We start from the raw sequence: 22512 nt of genomic DNA, 5'->3' as shown, positions 1-22512 counted from the left end.
CTGATTGATCAGTCCATATTTAACAGCTATATGATCATATCATCAACACATAAAACCCTCCACTGAAAACAGGACATCTGTGATGTCTTTCTGAATTCATAAACAAGAAAAATCCTTATTTTTTAATTTATCAGGGCACGCAGAGAAGAATTGGTTGACTTCTTTTGGTATTTTGCAGCATTTGGAACTGGCTTATAACTTCTCGTCACATCACTGGCACAAGTTGCAGACAGGCAGCCTCCTGTTAGCACTACACTTCATTAGAACCAGGTTTCAGTGGTACCACACACATTCAAACAGCAGGGCCATCTCCCTAGCATCAAAGGAGATTTTATACAAAGGGTTGTCTCTGTGTCTGTCTTCCCATCAGTGTCTGCTAATGATGCATGCTGCACACGTTTTTAACATTGACACCCTCCTCTCCCTATCACTCATTCACACACTCAATCTCTGCTTCCATCTCTCTCTCTCTCTCTCTCTCTCTCTCTCTCTCTCTCTCTCTCTCTCTCTCTCTGCCTCTCACTCTCTCTGCCTCTCTCCCTCTCTTCCTCTGCCAGTCATGGTGTTTGTTTTGTTTGTTTATTGTTTCCAGATGGCAGACGCAGACTTCATTTGTGTGGCTTTCAAGTTTCCAGAGAGCTTTTTACTGCCTTGGCTCAAGCGCTTATCCTGTTTCCTCTAGCCGGGCTTTATGATGGGCCCTTTATACGTAGCAACTGGAAACAACTGTCACTACCAGTCTGCGTCGGGGAGAGCGGGAGAAAGCCGAGGAAAAAGTGTCTCTTTTCTGTGCACTGAACATCTTCATTAGTGACAGAGCAGTCGATCCACAGATGAGGACGCTGTTTCGTTTCCCAGAGGGTGAACTTTACTGGCTTCATAGAATAAGAGAGAATACCCGTGACTGTGCTCACTTCTCTAATATTCAGCTGCATAATCAGTAGTCCCACAGAGAAATTGGATGTTCAAAACTAATTCTTTGTTGACATGACGGTTGGGCAGCGTGCTCACAGTAGCGTGTTTTATTTTCAGGACTTTGCTGGGTCTAGTCTGGGCATCATTAAGCGCTGTGACATCACTTATTTACAGGAACACAGGAGGTCGACGTGCCCAGTAAATGTGGGGGAGGACCAGTGCATGTCTTTACTCATCGGATGCGGTTTTAAGACGAAGCAGTAATCAAAGCTCTCAGCTATATAAAACCCACCCCTTCTCCTTAAGGAGGCCTTTTCTCCCGGCTGCTGCTGAATGAGTGATTACCCTGGCATTCCAACTTGCCTAATCCCATTTCTAGCAGTGATTTAACACAGAGTAGCAGTGGCCAAGGCACTGCATTCACTGACCTACCCAAAAAAAATAGCTACTGGAGTGGAAGGAAATGTCAACCTGTTTGGCTTCATATTTCTGTAACAAATAAGTTGGTGAAGCAGAAACATTTTCCCATGTAAAAGGCATCATGCGGAGGATTCCAGGGAGCCAGAGTGTCACTGTCCCATTCTTCATGCATTGAAAGTCATACAGTAGCACGTTTCTCAGATGACGTCAGCTCTAATCACTATGTCATTATTTGCTTGTTAATGATCTATCAGGGTCCACAGTGTGTGCATAGACAGAGGTATAGTACCATATATGTTGGGAATGGCAGCACAGTCATCATACTAACCTGCTCGTGACCCTGCACAAGGGGATCCGAGCTCAAGTGTGAGGGGATCCGACTTTAATGTTCACGTAATCAGTGGTGTTTGTGTTTTACCACCACTGAGCGCCTGGCTGGCCGGCTAATCTCATCAGGGTTTGGGCTCTGGTGCTGGGGTGAGGGAGAGGACAGCCTTGCATGACCCATATCTCCATGCCAGGATGGCTACAACACTCCGGCTCTACTGTGCAGTTCCATCGGAGTTTTACTATAAGGCCCTTTGCCAGGGTGTTTACTACAGAACTGTCTGGCACAACAAGATAATGTCTGTACTAATGCCCTCTAAGGACACAGCCACTCTCACTAAGGAGGCTCTGCTCTTTTCCATCATGCCAGACTCTTTGCAACTACATAATAACACTGTGGAGCAATAGTGGGGTGTAGACTAGGTTAAATAGGTAGTAATATTCTGTATGTAAGGGTGGACACTAAGTACTTTCAGAAGAAAATGGAAAGAGTGAGATAAAAGCAGGATAAGGACTTCTGGTTGCTTGTGTGGACACACTTGATAAACTATTTTGATTTTGGTATATTTTATTCAGAAAATAGTTTGCTTGGTTAGTTAACCCAGACACACAGAGCCGACGGCCAAACGTCGGCAGAAAAGGCAGTTGGGCTGATCAGTCTCCCCAAATTGGTCAAAAAGGTGCCTCGGAACACACCAAAGCGACGAGACATAATACGTCTCCATAACAGCAGGCGGCGCTAATCTGTATTGTTGCCCAAAAATGCAAACCGGAAGCTGATTGGACGAATGCCTCACATGGGTCTGGTTTCTCCGGAAAGTCATGGCGGCTCATTCAGAATACGATCTCATATTGTACTAAAATAGTTCACCGAAAAGTGTTTCTGAAAACATTTTAAGCGAGAAATAGTCTTAGATCGGGCCCAAAAAATCAAGCCCAACCCGAGCCCGTGCACGTTGAGTCCGAGCCCGGCCCGGCCCGGCCCGACACATTAACTGGAATTATGAGCCCGAGCCCGATTTAAACCCGACACTTTTTTAATACGTGGGCCGTTATAACTGACGTTCTCAACTACAATTCAGAGTTGTTTGAACTGCAGAAATCTGTTTAAAATGATCTTAATGAATAATGCAACAAGAGCGAAGCATGTAAACTGTGCTGTTTGTTTATTCAGAATGGAATGGATCTGAATGAAGAAACGTAAAAAAAAAACTCAACGCATTTCTCTGAGGGCTTGCCTCGCCCTCATGCTTGGAGAAGTAACAAAAGAGGACGTTGAAGGCTGACTATCATCTTTTCTGCCACAGCAAGCCTGCTTAATGTGTCTGTTCATCATCCAAGTCCCCGTTTTATTTGCTGTCATAGACGAGCAGCGTGCCACACTTAGCCTAATGCACTCGACAAAGCCGACACATATGTTGTCACTGCCCACGACTGTTTAAAATGGTTCCATACCTCCAACTTTCCTCCAAACTTGCTCAAAGGTAATTCTCCTGTTTTTCTTTTTTTCTTTACATCCTCAAGCTCCATGTTGCACTTAAGCTACACCATATAGCCCAGCAGTCCCGGTGTGATGTGTGCGAGAGGAGGAGACTCCACACATGACATGTGTTGCATTTTGTAACTGTAGTCCAACTTGTGTAACTTTTTGGACACATTTGTTACTTTGGCCTAAATATAGCCTATATAGATAATATTTCTGATTATGGCATAGCTTTCTCCCCACCCAATTAGGCTAATAAAGTAATAATTAAAAAAAACACAAATGCTTGATCAAGGGCCTGGTCCGGCCCGAGGATAGTGGCGGAAATATGGCCCGGCTCGGGTCGGGCTCGGGCAGAGAATCTAAACTCTAAGAAATAGGCCGTGCAGTTGCTGAATCGGTCTTCATTTCAGATCAACAAAGGTCAGTTTAAAAGATTTTCATCAGATTTTGAGAGACTCTAGTCACGCTCATTCCACTCACCGTTTCCGGGTTAGCACTCTACCAATCAGATGGGTCATTTGAGTCCGACTGCCGGCAGTGCCCGCCCCGCCGATTATACATGTAAAATCGGCCAAAATGAAGGCCGACGGCCCCTCGGACGGACGACGGCACGGAACACACCGAACAGACTCGAGTCATTGACCTCGCCAGACTGTCCAACGGCCGATTATCGGCTCTGTGTGTCCGGGCCTTTACACAGCCTCTTAGCAAGCCTTCCTTGATGCATCTCTTCTCTTCGGTCATCAGCAGTCTTATAACAACTTTTGCCTAAGTTCTTTCTGTGCTGTCAAATGCACAACAGCTTTTAAAAAAAAGAACATTTTACTTGTCTTTTTTCCATGTGAATGCACAATAGCATATGCTAATTTATGACTGTGACTTTGACATAATTTGTAACCCTTTATATAATCCAGTCCAGTGGAACAATAACATAACAGTGACAACACAAATTATAAAATAGGATAAGCCTATACTGCAGGGAAGTTGGTTGCATTCAATTTTACAGTGTACTTAATAAACTGGGAACTCTGTGTATTGTCTCCTCTACTCTGGAAGTTTGTGAGCGGTCGCCCAGTTTTCTCAACCAAGCCTTGCTTGAAAAAGTATTTTAACTGTTGTTCACCTCACAATCTTTGCAACAGAAGATAAAATAATTGTTTACCGTTATTACTTTCCAGAGTTGTAAAACCCTGTCTCTGAGTAGTATTATCCTATTCAGTGTTTTGGCATCTGATACAGTTTCAAACTAATTGATCTGTTAGTCAAACTGGACTTTCTGGAACATATTTTTTTATGTCCCATAGGGAAGTAATGGAAGCCTGTTTGGTTTAACGCCATTGTGTAAGAAACCAAAACCAAAATTGTGAATAAAGTTGAGGCTGTTTGCTGACTTTGTAAACAGCAAAAGCCTTATAGTAACCTTACCTTGACTGCAAATCTGAGAAGTCACCCGTTACGTTGTCACGATAGTGAGGTAGCAAAGGCACCCCCCGTATGAACAGAAGAACATAAATTCTACAATATTGTTTAGAATAAGTCCCCATGGGTGGTGGTGAAATGAATTGAAACAAATAGTGTTGTTTGTCATTGATTTGATTAGCCTGATTTATTTATTTATTTATTTTGTAATGACACCCCTTTTTCTGGTGAAGAAATTACTATTATTATTATTATTGTTGTTGTTGTTGTTGTTGTTGTTACATGAGTAAGTTAATTTACTGTTAGCAGGTTGTACAAGGCTTGTTTGTGGTTCTCCATTGTGAAATGCCTTCTGTTACACACATTGTTGTTTTAGTGAACTGACACCGTTGCACTCTGCTGCGCCCATTGGAGGTCAGAAACCTGCTCAGTCCACTCCCTCAACTCACCATCCAACACACACACACACACACACACACACACACACACACACACACACACACACACACACACACACACACACAGGAAACAAATCAGCAGCTGGCTGTTTGATGGTCTAATTTAAACCAGTGGATATTTTTGAGGTGTGTGTGTGTGTGTGTGTGTGTGTGTGTGTGTGTGTGTGTGTGTGTGTGTGTGTGTGTACACACAGGGGCATAATAAAGGAAGTTCCTTTATGGGAGGGATGGATAGTTTTCCTATTTTGCTGTAAAGATGTATTCTAAATATTTACTTTTCCATTTTATAACAAGGCTAGTCATTGATATGCATGCCAGGAATGGCTCCACCACCCTTTTTTGTGAGTACCTCTTGATCCGCGGTTCACATTTACTGATGTTTCATCTGCCTCGCTGAGCTCCAAGTAAAGCACACAGTCAGTCACACCAAAACTCAGATCCACCACACTCATGAAAACATAAAAGAAAATTTGACCTCCAGTCTATGACGTATTACAGTTCACCTTTATTATTAAGACATGTATGTGAGTGCCATTTGTGTTCAGTCGGAGGTAAGGAGAACAGCCTATTAAACCATCTGATCCAGTTTCGCACAGGCTTGATTGGCCTTTAATTTGCAGTAATAATTAATGCAGGAAACTCAGACATCCATCTGGGAACACACGTTCAGATCAAACAAACCATTTTAAAGAGTTAAAATTCTCGCTGAGGCCTAATTATCACCTAATAGCGGATGTGGCAACAAACAAGTAATTATTATCTCTTTTGCTTCTATTAGCCCAACCAATGAATGGAGACACCTCTGGGTATGGTAATAAAGGGTTAGTGTTTATGAAAATTGACCCTGGGTGCCAAATGCCTGTAGATTTTAACTTGATCCTTTTAACTTCAGAATTTTGGTCTAGCATTTACTGTTCACCAATTGTGTGCATCTGTGTGATGCAGATGCCTACATGATAAAACATTATGAGGAATTATTTGAGTTATGTTTATAAAAATGCATGAATTGTTTTTTTTTTTTTTTTACAGAAAGGTAGGTTATCCTGTGTAAATTTCATTAGCTGTTCATCAAACATGTACCAGGTTTTTTTTTATACTGAAGATGTCACCTCACGACTTGTTCATTTGTTTAGCCAACAGCCTGATACCTAAGCTTATTAAATCACTAGATTAAAAGCATACCTTGCTGTGATGTTAAAGACTAAAATACAGACATGCACACATAGATACACAAACACAAACAGCATGGTAAGTTGGCTTATCTTTGATGTATCCCGATTGACAAAGAGACTCCCTCCTATCGAAGGTTTACAAATGAACTCCAATGAAAAGACTGATGCACAAAAGGTGGCCTATTCTTTACGTTTTTGTTTGTTTGAAATGAAGTCTGTTATGAATTAGTAGTTTGTGTTTCTGCTTTTGATCTAAATGTACCACATGATGGCTACTCCTTTTTTTTTTTTCCTTTTTTTCCCTCCAGTTCAAGCTTGCATTATAAGAGTAGTGTTTGCCATTGGGCTGTATTCACCATGAAAAGTGGACTATGCACTGAATCAGACAGCAGCGTAGGCCAGACCACAAGCAAATTGCCATGCCTTTTAGTCCCATCTTCGATGATGCGGTACTTCCTCAGGCTTTTGTCTCCAGTTTGGGGCGCAGCTGTCAGGCTAGGTGCTATCCACGCTCCCCTCCCAAAAACCTCAGGCCACGCGCCGCTGCACCCCAAACACTAAATAGGAGCATTAGACACACCATGTTAAGGGCTGCTGGTGTTTGAGCTGTGGCTGTGGGTGCGTGTCTTGTCCCATGGCCAAAGACATGCGCTTTATCACAAACCCACACTCACAGCTGCACACCACACTACAAAAGTTATCCTCTGCTCCGTACCCTTCTATAAGACAATAGATTTATTCTTTTGTGTCAAATTTCCCATTGTCCTATCATTGACTTCTTTTTTGTCTGTTGCCCGTTGACCCCTCTCTCTTCTTTTAGTTTCCCCCCTGCCCAGCTACAAATCTGCACTGTGAAAATACCCACAAGGCCTATCTATCCATATGTAGTGTTGCAGACTTTGATTATGCACCACTGGCATCACACCTCAGCAGGGTATATCCAAACATGAACATTAATTCACAGCTAAATGCTGCTATATGCAGTCTGAGAGGGAGAGGAAAATCAAATACAGGTTTACACTAGTGAACAGCCCCAGCATTAAGAAAGAGAGCCTAAAGGCAGGCGGAGAAGGCAGTGTTCATTAATGTGCAAAGCAAACGGAACAGTTACTTCCCTCCTGCCCCTCTAACACACACACACACACACACACACACACACACACACACACACACACACTCACATGCAATGGTCATTTCAATCGAGGGGAGAGCCCTTTGATTCCAGGGAATTTTAATGGGTATAGAAATTCACCTAAATGAAATAGATGTTAAATATTCCTGGAGATGCTTAAAAATCAAGTTATTGAAAAGGGGAGAAGAAAATCTGCATAATGACCTGTAAGTGTAAACAGAGCCAAACACTCGCAGGAGAGCTACATTGATCAGTCTAAAATAAGAAAGTTTGCTCGCTGTGTTTATTAAGCAAGCTTGTTACATTTTAAAGCTTGAGAATGTTGTTCACCAACTTTCCTCAACACTGTCAGATTTCAAGATCAACTTCTCTTCTCTTGTCTTTATCTAAGTATTTTAAATCTCGAGATATATAAAGAAGAGAATACCATTTTCTCTGTTTGATATTACTGAAGGTATTGGGGACTTTTAAAGCTACAGCTAGCATCCTTTTAGATCTAGTCTGTTATGAACTTTAGCATGAAAGTACTTGGGCATGACTTTGTCTCAGAGCAATGCAAATGGAATTGCCCCCCGATGGTTTGGAATGCACCCAGCTGGCCTTTAAAAGGTGATAATTGGAAAATACAGGATGAAGCCACAGTCAAAGTGGGGACCTTGTGTTAGACAGAGTTAGCCTAGCAAGAATGGAGCAGAGAAAAAAGGAGAGATGTAGGAAGAAAACATGGAGAGGAAGAATCGAATACATGCGTCTTAAATGCATTTTATTTAAAGGTCACATATTATGCTTTTCCGTGTTTTCTGTCATATTTACAATTTTTTCTACTCTCTGCTAAAGGCCGTTTTATGCTTCTGCGGAGGCTCCACGCAGAGCTTTCGCCGTAGCCTACGTAAGTGGCCTGGTGTTTATACTTGAGCGCTGGTGTGTGCGTCGAGCCTGTGTGCGTGTGTGTGTGTGTGTGTGTGTGTGTGTGTGTGTGTGTGTGTGTGTGTGTGTGTGTGTGTGTGTGTGGGTGTGTGTGGTGTGTGGTGTGGGAGTGTGTGGTAGAGGGAGAAGTGAGAGAGTGACGGCGATTAGCTTCGGAGCGAGTACTGACTCTAGAGTCATAGTGAGAGAAACAGTGTCTCCCCTGTGCTTTCTGACCAAGGTTAGACATCTTTAGCAGGAAAAGTTAACCCTATCCTTGATTTCATGTTGTTTATGGAGAAGGAGAACCAGGAAATGAGTAGGGGGAAATGCAACGCTACCAAGCCACGGCCGAGCGATGTGTGTCGCTGCGACGTGTGGTTAAATTTTTCGAGAGGTGCACGTCAGGCTACAGCGTAGGGTCCGGCGTAGACGCAGAGGGGTCTGTCGGGGTACGCCGTTGATTCGACGCAGAAGCAGAAAACGGCCTTAAGTCTTACGCAACTCTAAGCCGGCCTTCTATGATTGGTCATCTGCTCCAAGTAGGCAAATTCCAGAATATCACTTTTTTGACTAGCGGTATAATGCTATACTGCACATGTCTTCAGAAGGCATCATTAAATACTTAAGCAATCGATGTAGAGGATAGAGTGTGGAAAAATATTTCAAACAAATTGAACAAAATGATGAATGCAAACTGTCTACAAAAGAAGTGCAAGTGGGATAAGCAAATTGTCATAGTACTCATCGTGTGTGTGTGTGTGTGTGTGTGTGTAAAACATTTTTAGAGGGAGCTACTGAGGGAAAGCTAAAATGCACGTCCCTACTAATTTCTAAAACCTGACACAGCATTCCTTTTACTTCTCGGGAAGGAAGTGTAGTTAGAAGGTCAGGAGGCCTATACAGGAGCTCTTCCCTTTACAAGGCAACATTCAAAGCATTTCTTCCCTCCTCTCCTTGTGTACCCTAACCTAGTGTAAGCCTGCGCATCCGGTCTCCATTACTGTGTTCTCTTCTGAGAGAATATGACAGCGATAAGGCTCTTTTGAAGTCCAACTTTACTACAGGACCTCTAGGGAGGGACAAAGCCAGCTGCTAAACTGGAGAGAACACTCAGCCAGCTATATTTACTTTTCTGTGTTTTATTTCACATTTCTTGTCAAAGATTTTTAGATACTAGTGCAGTGCCTGTTCAGAACGGGCCGATTGCTTGGCCTCCGGTATTGCTGCTGGTAGCTTTCTCGAGAACCGCTTATCCAAACAACTTTTATACTTGACACTGCACTTCCTTGGGTCCTGGGCAATACACCTAACATGGCATAGCTGCGTCCCCTAATTCTAGAGTTTACATGTCATTTGCTAACAGCTAGTTTTATTTGGGACCAGGCTATTTCCGGGAACAAAAGTGTTATTCCAAAAGTTACATCCCTGATGCTTAAAATGTTTGTTTGCTACAATGTACCATGTCCGGTCTCTCTTTCTTCATCTGTTCTTAAATGTACTGTAGCACACGACAGAGAGTGAGCTGTAGGTATCAGTATCAGGTAACAGTTAGGCTTATATGGGTTCCCTCTCAATACTCTACACAGTGTGTACATAACATACTACTAATAAATATGTCCTCTAGAGCTAGCACTAGACACTGCACTTCCTTGGGTCCTCAGCAATACACCTGCCAAGTGTAAAGTCAATCGGATGAACGGTTGTCGTGGAACTCAAAGGACAGACATACACCTTTCATTTTAGTTAGATGCTCTGGATATCTTTACCATATGATTTTCCCCTCTTTGTTTGCAGTTTGATAAGATTCCCCAATAGTTATTAATTAATGAAATTTGTATGTATGCCTTGATACAAATTTCCATAACATTTCAAAAACACTTTGATCATTAGGCTACACTCCAGTCAAAACAGTCTGCAGCATGTCAACCGTCATGCCCTGTGTCAATCAGCAGACATTTCCAGCAACAATATGCCAACACCCATTCTGCACTCCGTTCAGGAAACCTTTTACTAACTCCAAATGGAATATTCTTAATGACTTCCTGTACCTGATGCCTGTAGTATTGCTATCTGAATTCCAGCATTGGGCCGGTTTGACTGACCTTGACTTGACTGCATTACAGTTGTGCTAGGGATCACCATTGAGAATTATGTCAGTTCCAACCCTCACGTCAGCTTAGTGCCCTATGTATAGTACCACACACACACACACACACACACACACACACACACACACACACACACACACACACACACGTTAATACTCACCATTTACACAAGCATTGGGTTCTCAGCTGTACAGGACATACAGTATCACTGTTAGACTACAGAATTACACAAGGACTTTCGTGTACTTACTTTGGCACATATAGAAAAATGAACCGGCTGTTTGCTCCATTGGTAGATTCCTATGCAATTCGCTACAATAGCTTATCCAGAGGGCTAATGTTTGTGTTTAGGTTCATTTTAGGTTTCGGAGACAAGCATTCAGGAAAGCTTTAGGAGGCTCGCACAGCTTACCCCTTATATGTTGTTTTGCTATTGATGTGATGGGTGATCTGATGCAACTTTATAGATTTTTTTTCTTCTTCTTCTCAGATACCTTATGAAACATGCTTTAGCTCAAGAATAACAATTAAGTAATAATTGTTCAGTCTTCATTCTTTTAATGACATCCCCTTGATCTTGTGTGAACGGTATCACCACCATATTTACCTGTGACCAGACACAGGTTGAACCAGTGCTCTACATCCTGGGTTATTAGCGTAAAGGGGATCTAACGCTATGCAACTGTTGTATCATCTGTAGTAACATAGTTCAATTTTTGAAAGTAAGCTTATCCTCTCAATTCAATCCTCTTGATTGCCAAGCTCCTCACACCATTGGGTGCATACATGATTTCAGTCTGGTCCTGGATTGTGTTGTTGCCAAACATGTTGTAAATGTGACATGGAGTTTCCATGATCCTCCCAGTTAGGGAAGGAAGGGGCACTGGTTATTGCCCACCCACACCACACCCTTAATGGAGAAATAGGCCAAGGTAGGGTCCTGCTCTTTCCTTGTCACTTTCCACATTGTGGCTGGGTCTGTGTTTATTTTTCTGAATGTTTCACTAACACACCATCATTAGATATGCGTCATCAGCAGTTACAGGAAGTATGACAGTATAACACTCTAACTTCATCATTAGACCAACACTTGTCAACGTTTGTCTCTTTCTAGAACACTTTTGTGCATGGAATGGACTCTCATTGTCCGTAGTGTGGAAACAAATGTGTTGGTTGTGTAACTGTATATTTAAAGATCTAATATCGGTTTAGGGCTGTACCGAATAGTTGGAAGCTTCATTCATAAGGGTGACATTCAAATCAACATTTGGATGCTGCGCAGCTTTTTTTCTCCATTTAATCTGTGGATTAATCACTTTATTCAAATTTGAGGATTTTGTTAGAGGATTTTGTTTTTTTGGGTGATGTCATAAAATATGATGATGGACATTTGAAGTTCATTGGAAAACCTCAATAGAAGCTTCAAATGAAAAGAAATGACATTTGTACAGCCCTAAAACATTTGCAGGAAAACACTATGGCAGTTAGCACATTCAGAAAATGTTCAGTAATGATTTAAAACCTGTTCTGTCTGAACAAAGTTTGCTTGCATGTAAATGAGCTGTTGATTAAACACTGAGTCAATTTGTGTAAAACAGGAACACCTTTGCAATATTTCTAATACAATGTAATAGCCTTGGATTAAATACTACCCTTTTTTTTAAAAGCTAACAACAAATTCTGATGATAAATTGTTAGGGAATTGTGGCTTGAAATTAATGGTCATTTTGTTGTACTGAATTATATTATAGTGTAACGTTAATATAATGTGTTGTGGACAAAATAACAGGCTTCTAAAATGAAAAGTGTATACTGGCTGACAGGCCTAGAGGACACTGCAAATACCTAGCATTGTGTTATTCTAGGGTTGTTATCGCTGACTAAAGTAACCCCGACCTTCGTGAGACTCAGGTTGGGAGAAGGGTCATGGATCCATTCACATCAGTGGCAATTGCAAACAGTTTTTTTTTTCCAAGGAAAAAAACATTCCTTGTCTTTTATGATGTGAATGGGTCTGCACACATTATCTGACCCAGGTCCGTAACCCAATATTGCATGTTTTTGGTATTTTTGCAAAAGGCAGTGAATGGCTGCTTGATTACAGTACATTGTACTGTAAGTGTTGCCCTTGTTTTGTCCAGCCCTGGAGGAATCAGCTTGGCTGATTGGTTGGATTTCTCCTCCAGCACCGTCTTTAACTCTAAACTCCTCTTACCTCTCTCGTCCTCTTGGACACGTTAAAGCCCCTTTCAGGGGGAAAGCTCTGTCACACTGTGAAGACTCAGGGCAGTTGATCTGAAATTTGCATTGACTTGGCATTTTGGCAATTTCCTGAAAATTTGTCACAAAGAGGCAGGTGCCAAAGGTGTCCTTATTCAAAGCTATGTATTTCCTCCCCTAAACCTTAAACCAACAAATTATGTTTTTTTTTCTTTTCACATGTTTTTGTTTTGGATATAATCTACTGTATTTGTATCATACGATAAACATTGTCAAAGTCCGGCCCTGTTGAATACCTAAACACAATAAAACGAAGGCAGTGTTTCTGGAGCTCTTGCACTTTCATAGGGCTCACTGACTCATCGGTGGATGTGTCGCGGTGAAAACCAGTACAAGAATTCTCTCCATGTGGTACACAACACCCGCAGCACACAGAGCTCTGACAATCTGACAATCCCAGCTTCGTATTTGCATCACAGCTTTTGCTACAGGGAATGTGTTGTTGATTTAGTGGCACGGCGGTGTGTAGACCTGTTGTTGTAGAGACACTGTATTTTTTTTCTTCATCTTATTTGACGTATATCCTAGAGCCATAACAAAGTTAGAAGTTAATAATTGAATCACTGTTGTCAGGCCATTTTGTGCTATAAATTGTATATATGTGTAAAAGACACATAATGGGATGAGAAGTATATTTCTTGCCCCTACCATCTTATTGCTAGTAATGTGTAGTAATTGCAAAAAAAGTCTAATAATTCATGTAGATACGAGATGAAAGGGTTAATGCATAATGTTTAGACATACCTCAATCATGTTAGGTCTCATGGACAGACTAGAAGGGCTTTCAGCTTACAATCTTTTTTATGTGGGGTGTTGGGAGGGGCTGTGGGCTGCTATGGGGGGTTGTGGCCTATATAATACTTCCATGGTTTTGGCAGTCAGATTTTCAAGAAACTTCCTGGTGTGTCAGGATCAATCGAGCCTAAGCCAGTCTAAATTAAAGGCTTGGGGCTGAGCAGAAGTCGAGGGCAAAAGGCATCCCTGTTGGTTAAAAGAATGAAACGTCCGTCATTACAACACTAGGGAGCATCAGCTTTATTACTTAAAATTCCTTTCCAAAACTTCTTACTGTTCAATAACGACACACGCTAAACATTGGTTCAACTATATCTTTGTTTTGCTCAATAGAAATTATTAGGTTGAAATAATTAACACCATGGAAGTAATTAAAAAGTCACCTCATATTTTCATTGTTTTGTGGTCATTTTATTATCCTCAAGGAAGCGACAAAACAGAACACCTGTAAAGACAAGAAAAGTGATCTATTCAAGATCAACAAAGTGCTCAGACGTTTGTTGTTACATTATTAGCCCACTCGGATATCGTTCTGCCATCTTGTAACTCACAAAATTGACAATTAGAGCAACGCTCTATGCATTCGAAGAGGCAGAGGCGATCTTGAGCACTCGACCATGAATGAGTAATGCTCATCCCTTTGTAAGAAATATCCATTCAGCTCTACTCGCCCTATTTTGAGATGTTTGACTTACAAAAAGAAGCATTTGTTGCAGTACACTATCTTGAAGGCATTTATTTATTGTCACTTTCTTTCAGTGCTTAAATACAGTACAATGGTAGAAGTGTTAGAATCTTAAACGTAAAGGTAAATTTGACATTAAATAAGTGAGTTTATTTAAATGGTTTTGGCTACTGAAGCCGTTGTTTCACAAGTTTAAAATGCAGTTGTAAAACCGATGCAGTTATCATTTTCAACCACTTGGGGGCACAGGCAACTTACAGGGAAGAGATGAGGAGCTATGAGCTAGGGTGTGAATGGTGTGTGTGTTGGGGGGGGGGGGCTTCATTAATTAAATGGAATATGATCCAAAAGACTCTGCTCACTCGTGACACATCATGTACCACAAGAGAGGAAATAAGACAAATGCCACAGATGTCCCCTTTTCTCTGTCCTGTTTTTCTCTGGTTGTTTCCCTCCAAATCCAAACGTCAGACAGACAGCGCCTTAGTATGTTTTGGTCTCCTGAGTGGATCTTTCCAGTACACCCATCTGTCAGACTTTTTTCTGAGGACCGAGGAGGGGTACGGGGGCGTGTTTGTGTCTGGGCCCGGGTGGGTGGATGGGTGGGGGCAAGAGATCAGACACAGTACATATCACATCGCAGGCCAAATATCCTAATAGTCTGATGTACCATCTGATCTACTCTCATCTCTCTCTCTCTCTCTCTCTCTCTCTCTCTCTCTCTCTCTCTCTCTCTCTCTCTCTCTCTCTCTCTCTCTCTCTCTCTCTCTCTCTCTCTCTCTCTATCAGACTTAATCAATGCATCTGCTTTAACCTTTATCAACCCCCCTTATTCTCATCCACCTTTTCTTCCCATACCTTTTTCTTCCTCACCAGAGGAACCTTGACACCTGTGGAGTCAACCAGGCGTCGTCTCCTCTGCTTCAACTCTAAATTGTAGTTAAGTTGATTTATGCACAAGTGAAAGCGTCCTCAAATTGGTTTAGAAATGCTCTCCCATGACAGTCCGCTTTGAGGGTGTAACAGCAGTTGTTTTACCTTTTTAGATAATTAGCCTAATGGAAGTTGGTTTGACATCCAGCAGCAACATTATCTTTTATGAAAATGTGAGGCGGTGCCAGTTGTGAGAAGTGCGAAGTGTTCTCACCTGCAGAGCTAATACTGTTAATGCATTCATATCTTGGAGGGTTATGTAACTGTGCTAGCTGAGATGGAAAGTGCAGCCACCTCGCCAGTCTTAATGCATTCAGGCTCCACAGTGTCAGATGGCCCCAGTGATCCAGGGGGCTCAAGATGGCAATGCTGGTTTACAGTCCGGACGTGTGTGTCAGTCTGTGCAAGCCAAAATATGTGTGTATTTGCGCTGCAGTGTTTGTTAGAATAGGCACGTATGAGTGTATCCATATGGTTCGGTCGTGACACATTTGAATCAATCTGGCCCTGTGTGTGTGTGTGTGTGTGTGTGTGTGTGTGTGTGTGTGTGTGTGTGTGTGTGTGTGTGTGTGTGAAGCAGCCATACATCAGCCGTGCATGCAGGACTCTTTGCTTTGCCATTGGTTGAGAGGCTGTTTAAAAGTAAACACCAATCAATCCTCCCTGTCTCTCTTCCTCCCTCTGCTGCCACTACAGACAGACCGAGTGACATGAGTTGTGGAGAAAGCTCCCCACCTCTCCTCCGCCTCTTTTCTCCCATGCACTGTAATCCTGACACCGAAAACCGCCCCTCAGAGAACAAGTGTCAGCCTCAGAATAGAGCGCGTGTGAATAGTGCGTCGGCTCCCCCTTTTTTCCCCCCCTCTGGTTAGCATGTTAGAGAGTGCTAATGTTGATGGAGGTGACAATTAACTATACAATGATCACAGTTATGGCGCTTGTGCCGCTGCCTCACAGCCTTGCTAAAGAGATAAGTGACTGATCTCAACTCGACTGCGAGTGGGCAGATGACAGATAAGCACATAAAGGGACAGTTACTTTTGGTAACACAGTGTAAGCTTGCCTACCAGATGTTCTGCAAGCTTTATGCTTCATATTTGACTTGCTAATATCAGCAGCCTATTTATAGTTCTCGTTGAAGCTTTGGAACCTTAATAGAGGCCTTTTGTATGTTTTTAGGATGATGACTGCACATCATATATGTACATAAGATTAATCTCTATGTTAAATGTTGCTCTTTGGAAAAGTTTTGAACTGTTAACCTAAGAAAGGGCAGAATTTCCATTTGAAGTCAGTGGGGGAAATACCATGAGTTGTGTTGAGAGTAAGGACTCGCCTTATTTGTGCCACGGACGGGTAAGCACACAAGTGCACACATTCACTGCCGCTGCTGCTTCTGCCGCTGGCTTCTTTACCAGGCACCCGTGGCTGACTCTGATAAAACAGGGGAAGGTTTCGGAGACACAACCTGAGATATTGACCACCTCTCAGCCCCCACTGTCAGGTTGTGAAACGGCCCAAAAGATATTTGCATGAAATAAATGAGAATCTCTCTCACGTCCACCCCTGACACGGCCAAAGGTTTACTGTCGCAGATGCATGCTCCATCTGGCCCTGCTCTCCTCATCTCCACTCTTTTAACTGTTCAGATACACCATCATACTTTGTGCTTGATTATGGATGATATTTGTTAGAGGGCTCAAATTATAATCATTTAACTTTAGCATCTTGTGTTAAGTATAGCAGGGCAAAGATTCCAATTCATTGGGATGAAGTATGTAGCATGATACCAAAGTTAAACAAGTCTGAGCTGTCATGGCATCCCCAAAGTGAGTCATACCTCTTTGTTTGTCCTGCTTTGGATTTCAGGGAATACAGGGTTGAAGGGGGGTCAAGTGGTCGTCTATCCTGAGCAAACATGGACATGGTGACAGCCGTTGGGACAACAAACCTCCACGAGAACCAGGCTGTCCTGCCAACATTCTCCCCGCCTCTCCACTTCCAGCACAACTCCCCTCACCCCTCAGCCCAGGGCTGTGATCCTGCATTGCCGGCATAATGAAGCCATATAAGCCTGTTATTTGCTTCTTTATGGCTTGTTTTATGAAGGTGAGCTGACAAGCAGCTCCCAGAATGGTTCCTGTCACTTTAACAGACAGCATTACCAAGAGAAAAGGAGCATTGGGGAGGGAGGGGAGGGCAGGCTGGAGAATGGGCCAGGGCCTTTATGTTAGCCCTGCCAGGGCTTTGATGGGTAGAGGTCTGGCTGCAGGCTATCACTGGTACATTTTACGTCTTCCACCTTTTGTCAGGGGGACATTATTGACGTTTGACCTATGTTCTTATTCCCACCTCCTCTTCACTAATCAATTACCACATCGATCCATTAATCAGACAGGGTGATGGCCAGTGAAAGGGCCCGTGGGTATGTGTGAAGAATTGTGGGATAGGCCTCAGGCTATCGTGGAGGAGGGCCTTCACCTGTGGAGTGCGCTCTCCAGCATTTGGCTTACAACAAGTAGTCAGTCCTAGCTATTACTTTAGAGGCATATGTGGGTTCTTTTTTCCCCGAGACAATATGTTTTCTCCATATGCAATGCATTTAATTCGTATATGTATTTGTGTGAAAAAGCATTTATCAATGTAAGCAAAATGAAGCTGATTTCTTAAATTGCCATCTTTTCACAACAATTCATCTACTGCGTGCACAGAATGTCATGGATGTATTTTAAATTAATCCTAGCCATCCATTTAAAGTCACACACACACACACACACATAGCTGTGTGTTTGCTTCCTCCATATTGAAAAATATATTAATTTCCTACAATGGGAAATAAAAAATAAAAACTGTTGTTCCCAGCCTAGAAGCCAACAGGGTGAAAATCGACAGGAAGTGTTTTCATTAACAAAGTGTTATTTAGTATGACTTTTGAAACATTGGCACCGATATCCAGCCATTACACTGACCACTCACTGGAAACAAAGATGCTTTTTGAATGAGCGCAAACATGTTTTTGTCCATCTGACTGTTTCCATGGAGGTTAGGCAGTAGCATAATTGTGTTTAGGGCACAAACAGAAACGGATCAGACACACAGACAGTCAACAGATCAAAACGGAAGCTGCGGGAGCGGAACCCACCACGCTTTGATTTGGTTTGGTTTTGGTTTGGTGTGCGCAGACTAAAGCCATCACCCCAGTCCATCTCTGCTCTTGCCAAGTTGCATGCCAAAACGGGGAAAGATTTGGGAAAGAAAGTTAAAGAGAGAAAAGCTGTGGGCTGTTATAGTCCACCCCCCTCAGACTGACCAGGGTCCAGCCGACAGTCACCCTGCTCTTGTGGGTTTAGTGAATTGAGAAGACACTTCTTGTGTGGATTTTTCAATTCTTCAACATGTCATTTGGCCGGGAGTGCTATTGTCCCCTGCCCCTTTTCTCCCTGCTCCTTCTGCTGAGACGAGTCGTGTCATCCCCTCGTGATCAGCACTTTTGTTGCCTTTGTTTTTGGCCCTACCTCAGAAGTCCATCTTGTCTTTTATGTCCCTGCCTTTCATGCATAAGGGAACAGTTGTGGCCTGTTGTGGGGCTGTTCCACTGCATTTCCACCAGTGGGGCTTCCTTTCATTCTCTTCAAAGTACTACAATGGGGCTCTGAAGGCCTGAATGGCCAATGCGGAGTGCACAATCCTACAGAGCCCGCTCATTTTGTTTTGCCAGAGTCAATAAAAATGCTAAGTTAAAAGCTAACCCCCTTATGCCCTCCTCAAATGGAGCGACTTGTTTGACCTCCCCTCTCAATTAACTTTTTAATGATAAATTCATTGATTTTCTTTTTTTTTTTTTTTTACTGTCATCGTAAGTGTATTATTCTGCACACATTTAATGTTGCATTTTAATATTTATTTCAAATTAATTTAGCCCATACAGTATGGGCTACACAATAATCAACGCTGACTTGAATGGATTTACTGAGTTGTTTATGGCACACAGAAAGGGAGAAAGAGATAGCTGGACAGACACCATGAAGACTGTTATCATGACCAGCTTGTGTCTCTTGCAAATGATAGCTCTTGTATCTTTTACATTAAGATTTTTCCCTGTCCTGAGACCCAGATAAAGACCTCTCCATTATTCTGTAGGAGTGGGATTTAAGTAGTTCTACATTGAGGGATGAGAAAGGAAGAAAAAAGTCTGCAGTCGTCTTTAGGCATTACGGCCGAGGCCTTGCATAAAAGCATTGTGTGCCGATTTGTGAGCTGGGAGAAAGCCGGGGACTTTGAGACGGATTACAGGTAGGCAGACATTGGCTACTGAAGATAACCGCCATGACTTCATCCTCATTGTGTAGATTAAGGCATAAAACTCAAACTAATGAGACCGGAAAGGGGGAGAAGACATGGATGGGAGGAGGAGTAAGGGGTATTGTTGATGGTGAGGGACATCATTGTCACTGGAATTAGCTTTTTAAAGCGAGAAGAGGAAGATGTTGGTCCAAAGGTCATATAATCTGAGAAAGTGAGATTAAAAAAAAATGGATGGCCTAATCTCTGCGCCAAAATGAAATGCTAAATTAGTTAAATGCAAAGACTTAAGTTAAAGTGGGTAGCCTAAATCATGATATATTCTGCTTGTAGGAGAATGGCATTGCATTTTTATGATGTTGCTTTCTTAACTGCTCAGAACAAATTTCTGGTGTTGGTTCTTTAAATCAATTGTTCGTTTGGTAGCATAATACTCCAGTACAGTCAATTCAGTAGTAATGTTAGTAAGTTCAGTAAGCTTTTGTCCGAGAAACTACCCAGTAAACTCTGCAGCCCCCATCTAATGTGGAGGGGGACGGATTGCTCATCCCAAGCTCCAACTTGCTGGAGGGCAAGCAAAGAAAGCAGGGGGCAAAGAAGGGAAAAAGTGTTTGATTCTTTCCTTTCCCTGTCTTGGGTATCTCAGGTTAATTTTTTTTAGCATTTCTCTGCCATCCAATTGTGTCCTCAGACCTGAGGCACTGTGGAAAAAAAAAAAAAAAAACTATACACATACAGTATCATGCTGAGAGGAGGGCCACATTTGGGGAATATTTCAAGTCTCTTTTTCATTCTAAAAAAACAAAAGTGTCAGACAGGCAGGACACGGAGCTAGGTAAATATTGATGACTTTTTGACCATTTTATTTCCCACCCGCAGACAGCTTTCTGCAGACAGAGAGCCTGTTTATGCTTCAAGAACATCGATTTCCTCCCTGTTCTTTATTCATCTTTATTTTCACCAAATTTAATCTGGAAACATAAGCACCACAGAGCCCAAAATGTAGTTTGCATATTAAGAAGTAGCTGATTATTGTGGGGTAGAAACACAGATCTTTAATTTTGTGCATTTTAGACACAGCTTCTGCCTGCACCACCATGCTGGAGATAATTGTGGAAATCTACATATTGAGAGGGAGGCTGTCGTCAGGGTTTGTTTTGGAGTGGGCCTCTTGTTATCTGCTATAATTCATGTGGTAGGATGAATATTACTACCTGAATTAGGCTATTATGCTGCCAGGTGGAGGCCAGTAGAGTTACACGAAATAGTGATTATCATGTCATGATAATGAAGCAATTACTACAGGCTATTCATAATACAATATTGACTACCAGACTGCTATCAGCAGTGACTAGATATTATGACCTAGATCTTGTGTCAAGTTGAATATTTATAAAGATCGAATATATTCTTCCTTCCTATTTCCATTGGACAGAATGTGTTACGCTGCAGCTGAAGAGGTCTAGTCTTTGGCATTTAGTTAGTTATACTATTTATTATTTACGCTCAGACAAGTGCCCAGCCCATGTGGACTTACTGCGTAGGACACCACAATTACCACTGCAATATTAAAACATTTGTCAGACAATAACATTACTTCTTATATATGACGTTTCATTGCAAACTGCAATGCAGACTGATGAATGAATCATTGATATTGTGCTAAAAACTCTAGCCCTTAAATCATCATAATGTGCAATAACACATGAAATGGACATCTTCAGTCTCACCTAAATCATATAGCAAACAAAGCCTTTTTTCTTCAGGGAGATCATTAAACTTGCCTTTCTCTTACTAATGGCAATGCACCTTTATCTAACTATACATACCTAGATCTTTTCATTTTGGTTAAATTCTGATTCACATAAGACACTGTACTTGTTAGATGGAACAATTTTATTATGTCAGCTGACTTCCTCCTTTACTTCCGACCAACAAGCTAGAGGGCTTTATCACTTGAACGTAAACAATCGTGCTTGGGTATTTGCTGAAATGACTGATACTTAAAAAAAATCCAAGTTAAAGGTCTTTCTGATGAGCCGCTGTTGAGACACATTCACAAGTATTTTTCAAAATCCGGATCGTCTCATTTGCATGTTTAATGTTAGGAGGTTTCCATCCCATACCACCACTGATGGCAAAAGCTGGTGTAAACTTAGCATGTGTATAGAAGCATGTGCATCTGTGAAATCCCAGGTCCTTGCATAGTTTGCCATTTCTTAGTGACATACTTATACCTGTTACCTTGAGAAATATTATTGCACCTGTCTGGATTACATGGCAGGGGATTTCAGAGATAAGGAGATGAAACAGGAAAACAGGAGCTGAATATGTGTACGGTCAGTGTCATAGTTGTGTGAGAGTGGTGAAGATAAGATGTGTAGTTCAAGGGTATGTGGTCTAAGGTGGATTTATTGTAGTTAGGCACTACAGAGAGGCGTACAGTGACTGTCAGATCATCAGAGGCTATCCTGTTGGATTGAAGATCAGTTGATAGTTCTATCCCAGTGAACTGCTTTGTCCGTGTTACACTCCAAGTTACGGTGATGGAGGAAGACCGACATAAAGCTGCATGTAAAAAGCTGCTCACCCAGCATTGAGAAGTGCAATATACTTTAGTTTTGGTTTGGAATCCCTGGGGTTGTGTTGCATTCTCAACGGCCACAAACGGAGACCTTTGGCAACACCGACACTGACGCCAATGTTTCGCTTGGCTCTTATCGGTCATGAAGTCTTGTTCCGTTAGACTAAGCTACTAAAGTTACTATGGCAACTAACAGCAACGGGCGGAGTGCATGCTGCCTCCTCTTTACCCTGGCATGCGCATGCCCGTGTACGAGAATGTTCGTGAGATATGCGGTTTGGGAGTGTTAGTTTATACGGAGATTAGCTTTTCTACTGGAGCTAAAACACTGCGTGCATGGAGATCGATTTTGGCTCAAAACGCCGCTTAAAAACCAAAACGTAGCAATGTAAATGTAGCCTAACACAGAGCTCACCACCCGTCTTACCACATTCCACCTCCCCTTTATTGCCATTGAGCCTGGGTCTACTGCTAATGAGAACCAGTCCCATCCAGCACTATATAAACCCACTAACACACACACACACACACCTCTGATCTCAGACCAGTAAACATAGTCACTGTGGCCATGTCCCACCACTTTACAG

The 22512-nt window shown here is 42.2% G+C and overlaps 1 protein-coding gene and 1 long non-coding RNA gene across 2 annotated transcripts in view; both read left to right on the top strand.

The window, feature by feature from the left end:
* clybl (citrate lyase beta like) overlaps window positions 1–22512 on the top strand; it is a 58140-nt gene that overhangs the window by 6320 nt on the left and 29308 nt on the right. The gene's annotated exons all lie outside the window — the stretch shown is intronic.
* Window positions 1107–22325, top strand: LOC116040629. The gene is made up of 3 exons (XR_004102729.1): window positions 1107–1119; window positions 6270–6273; window positions 22182–22325. It is a non-coding gene; the product is annotated as an uncharacterized LOC116040629 (long non-coding RNA).

Source organism: Sander lucioperca, chromosome 8 (genome assembly GCF_008315115.2).
Source record: "Sander lucioperca isolate FBNREF2018 chromosome 8, SLUC_FBN_1.2, whole genome shotgun sequence".
NCBI classification, from domain to species: domain Eukaryota; kingdom Metazoa; phylum Chordata; class Actinopteri; order Perciformes; family Percidae; genus Sander; species Sander lucioperca.
This window is presented reverse-complemented; position numbering and strand designations above follow the sequence as displayed.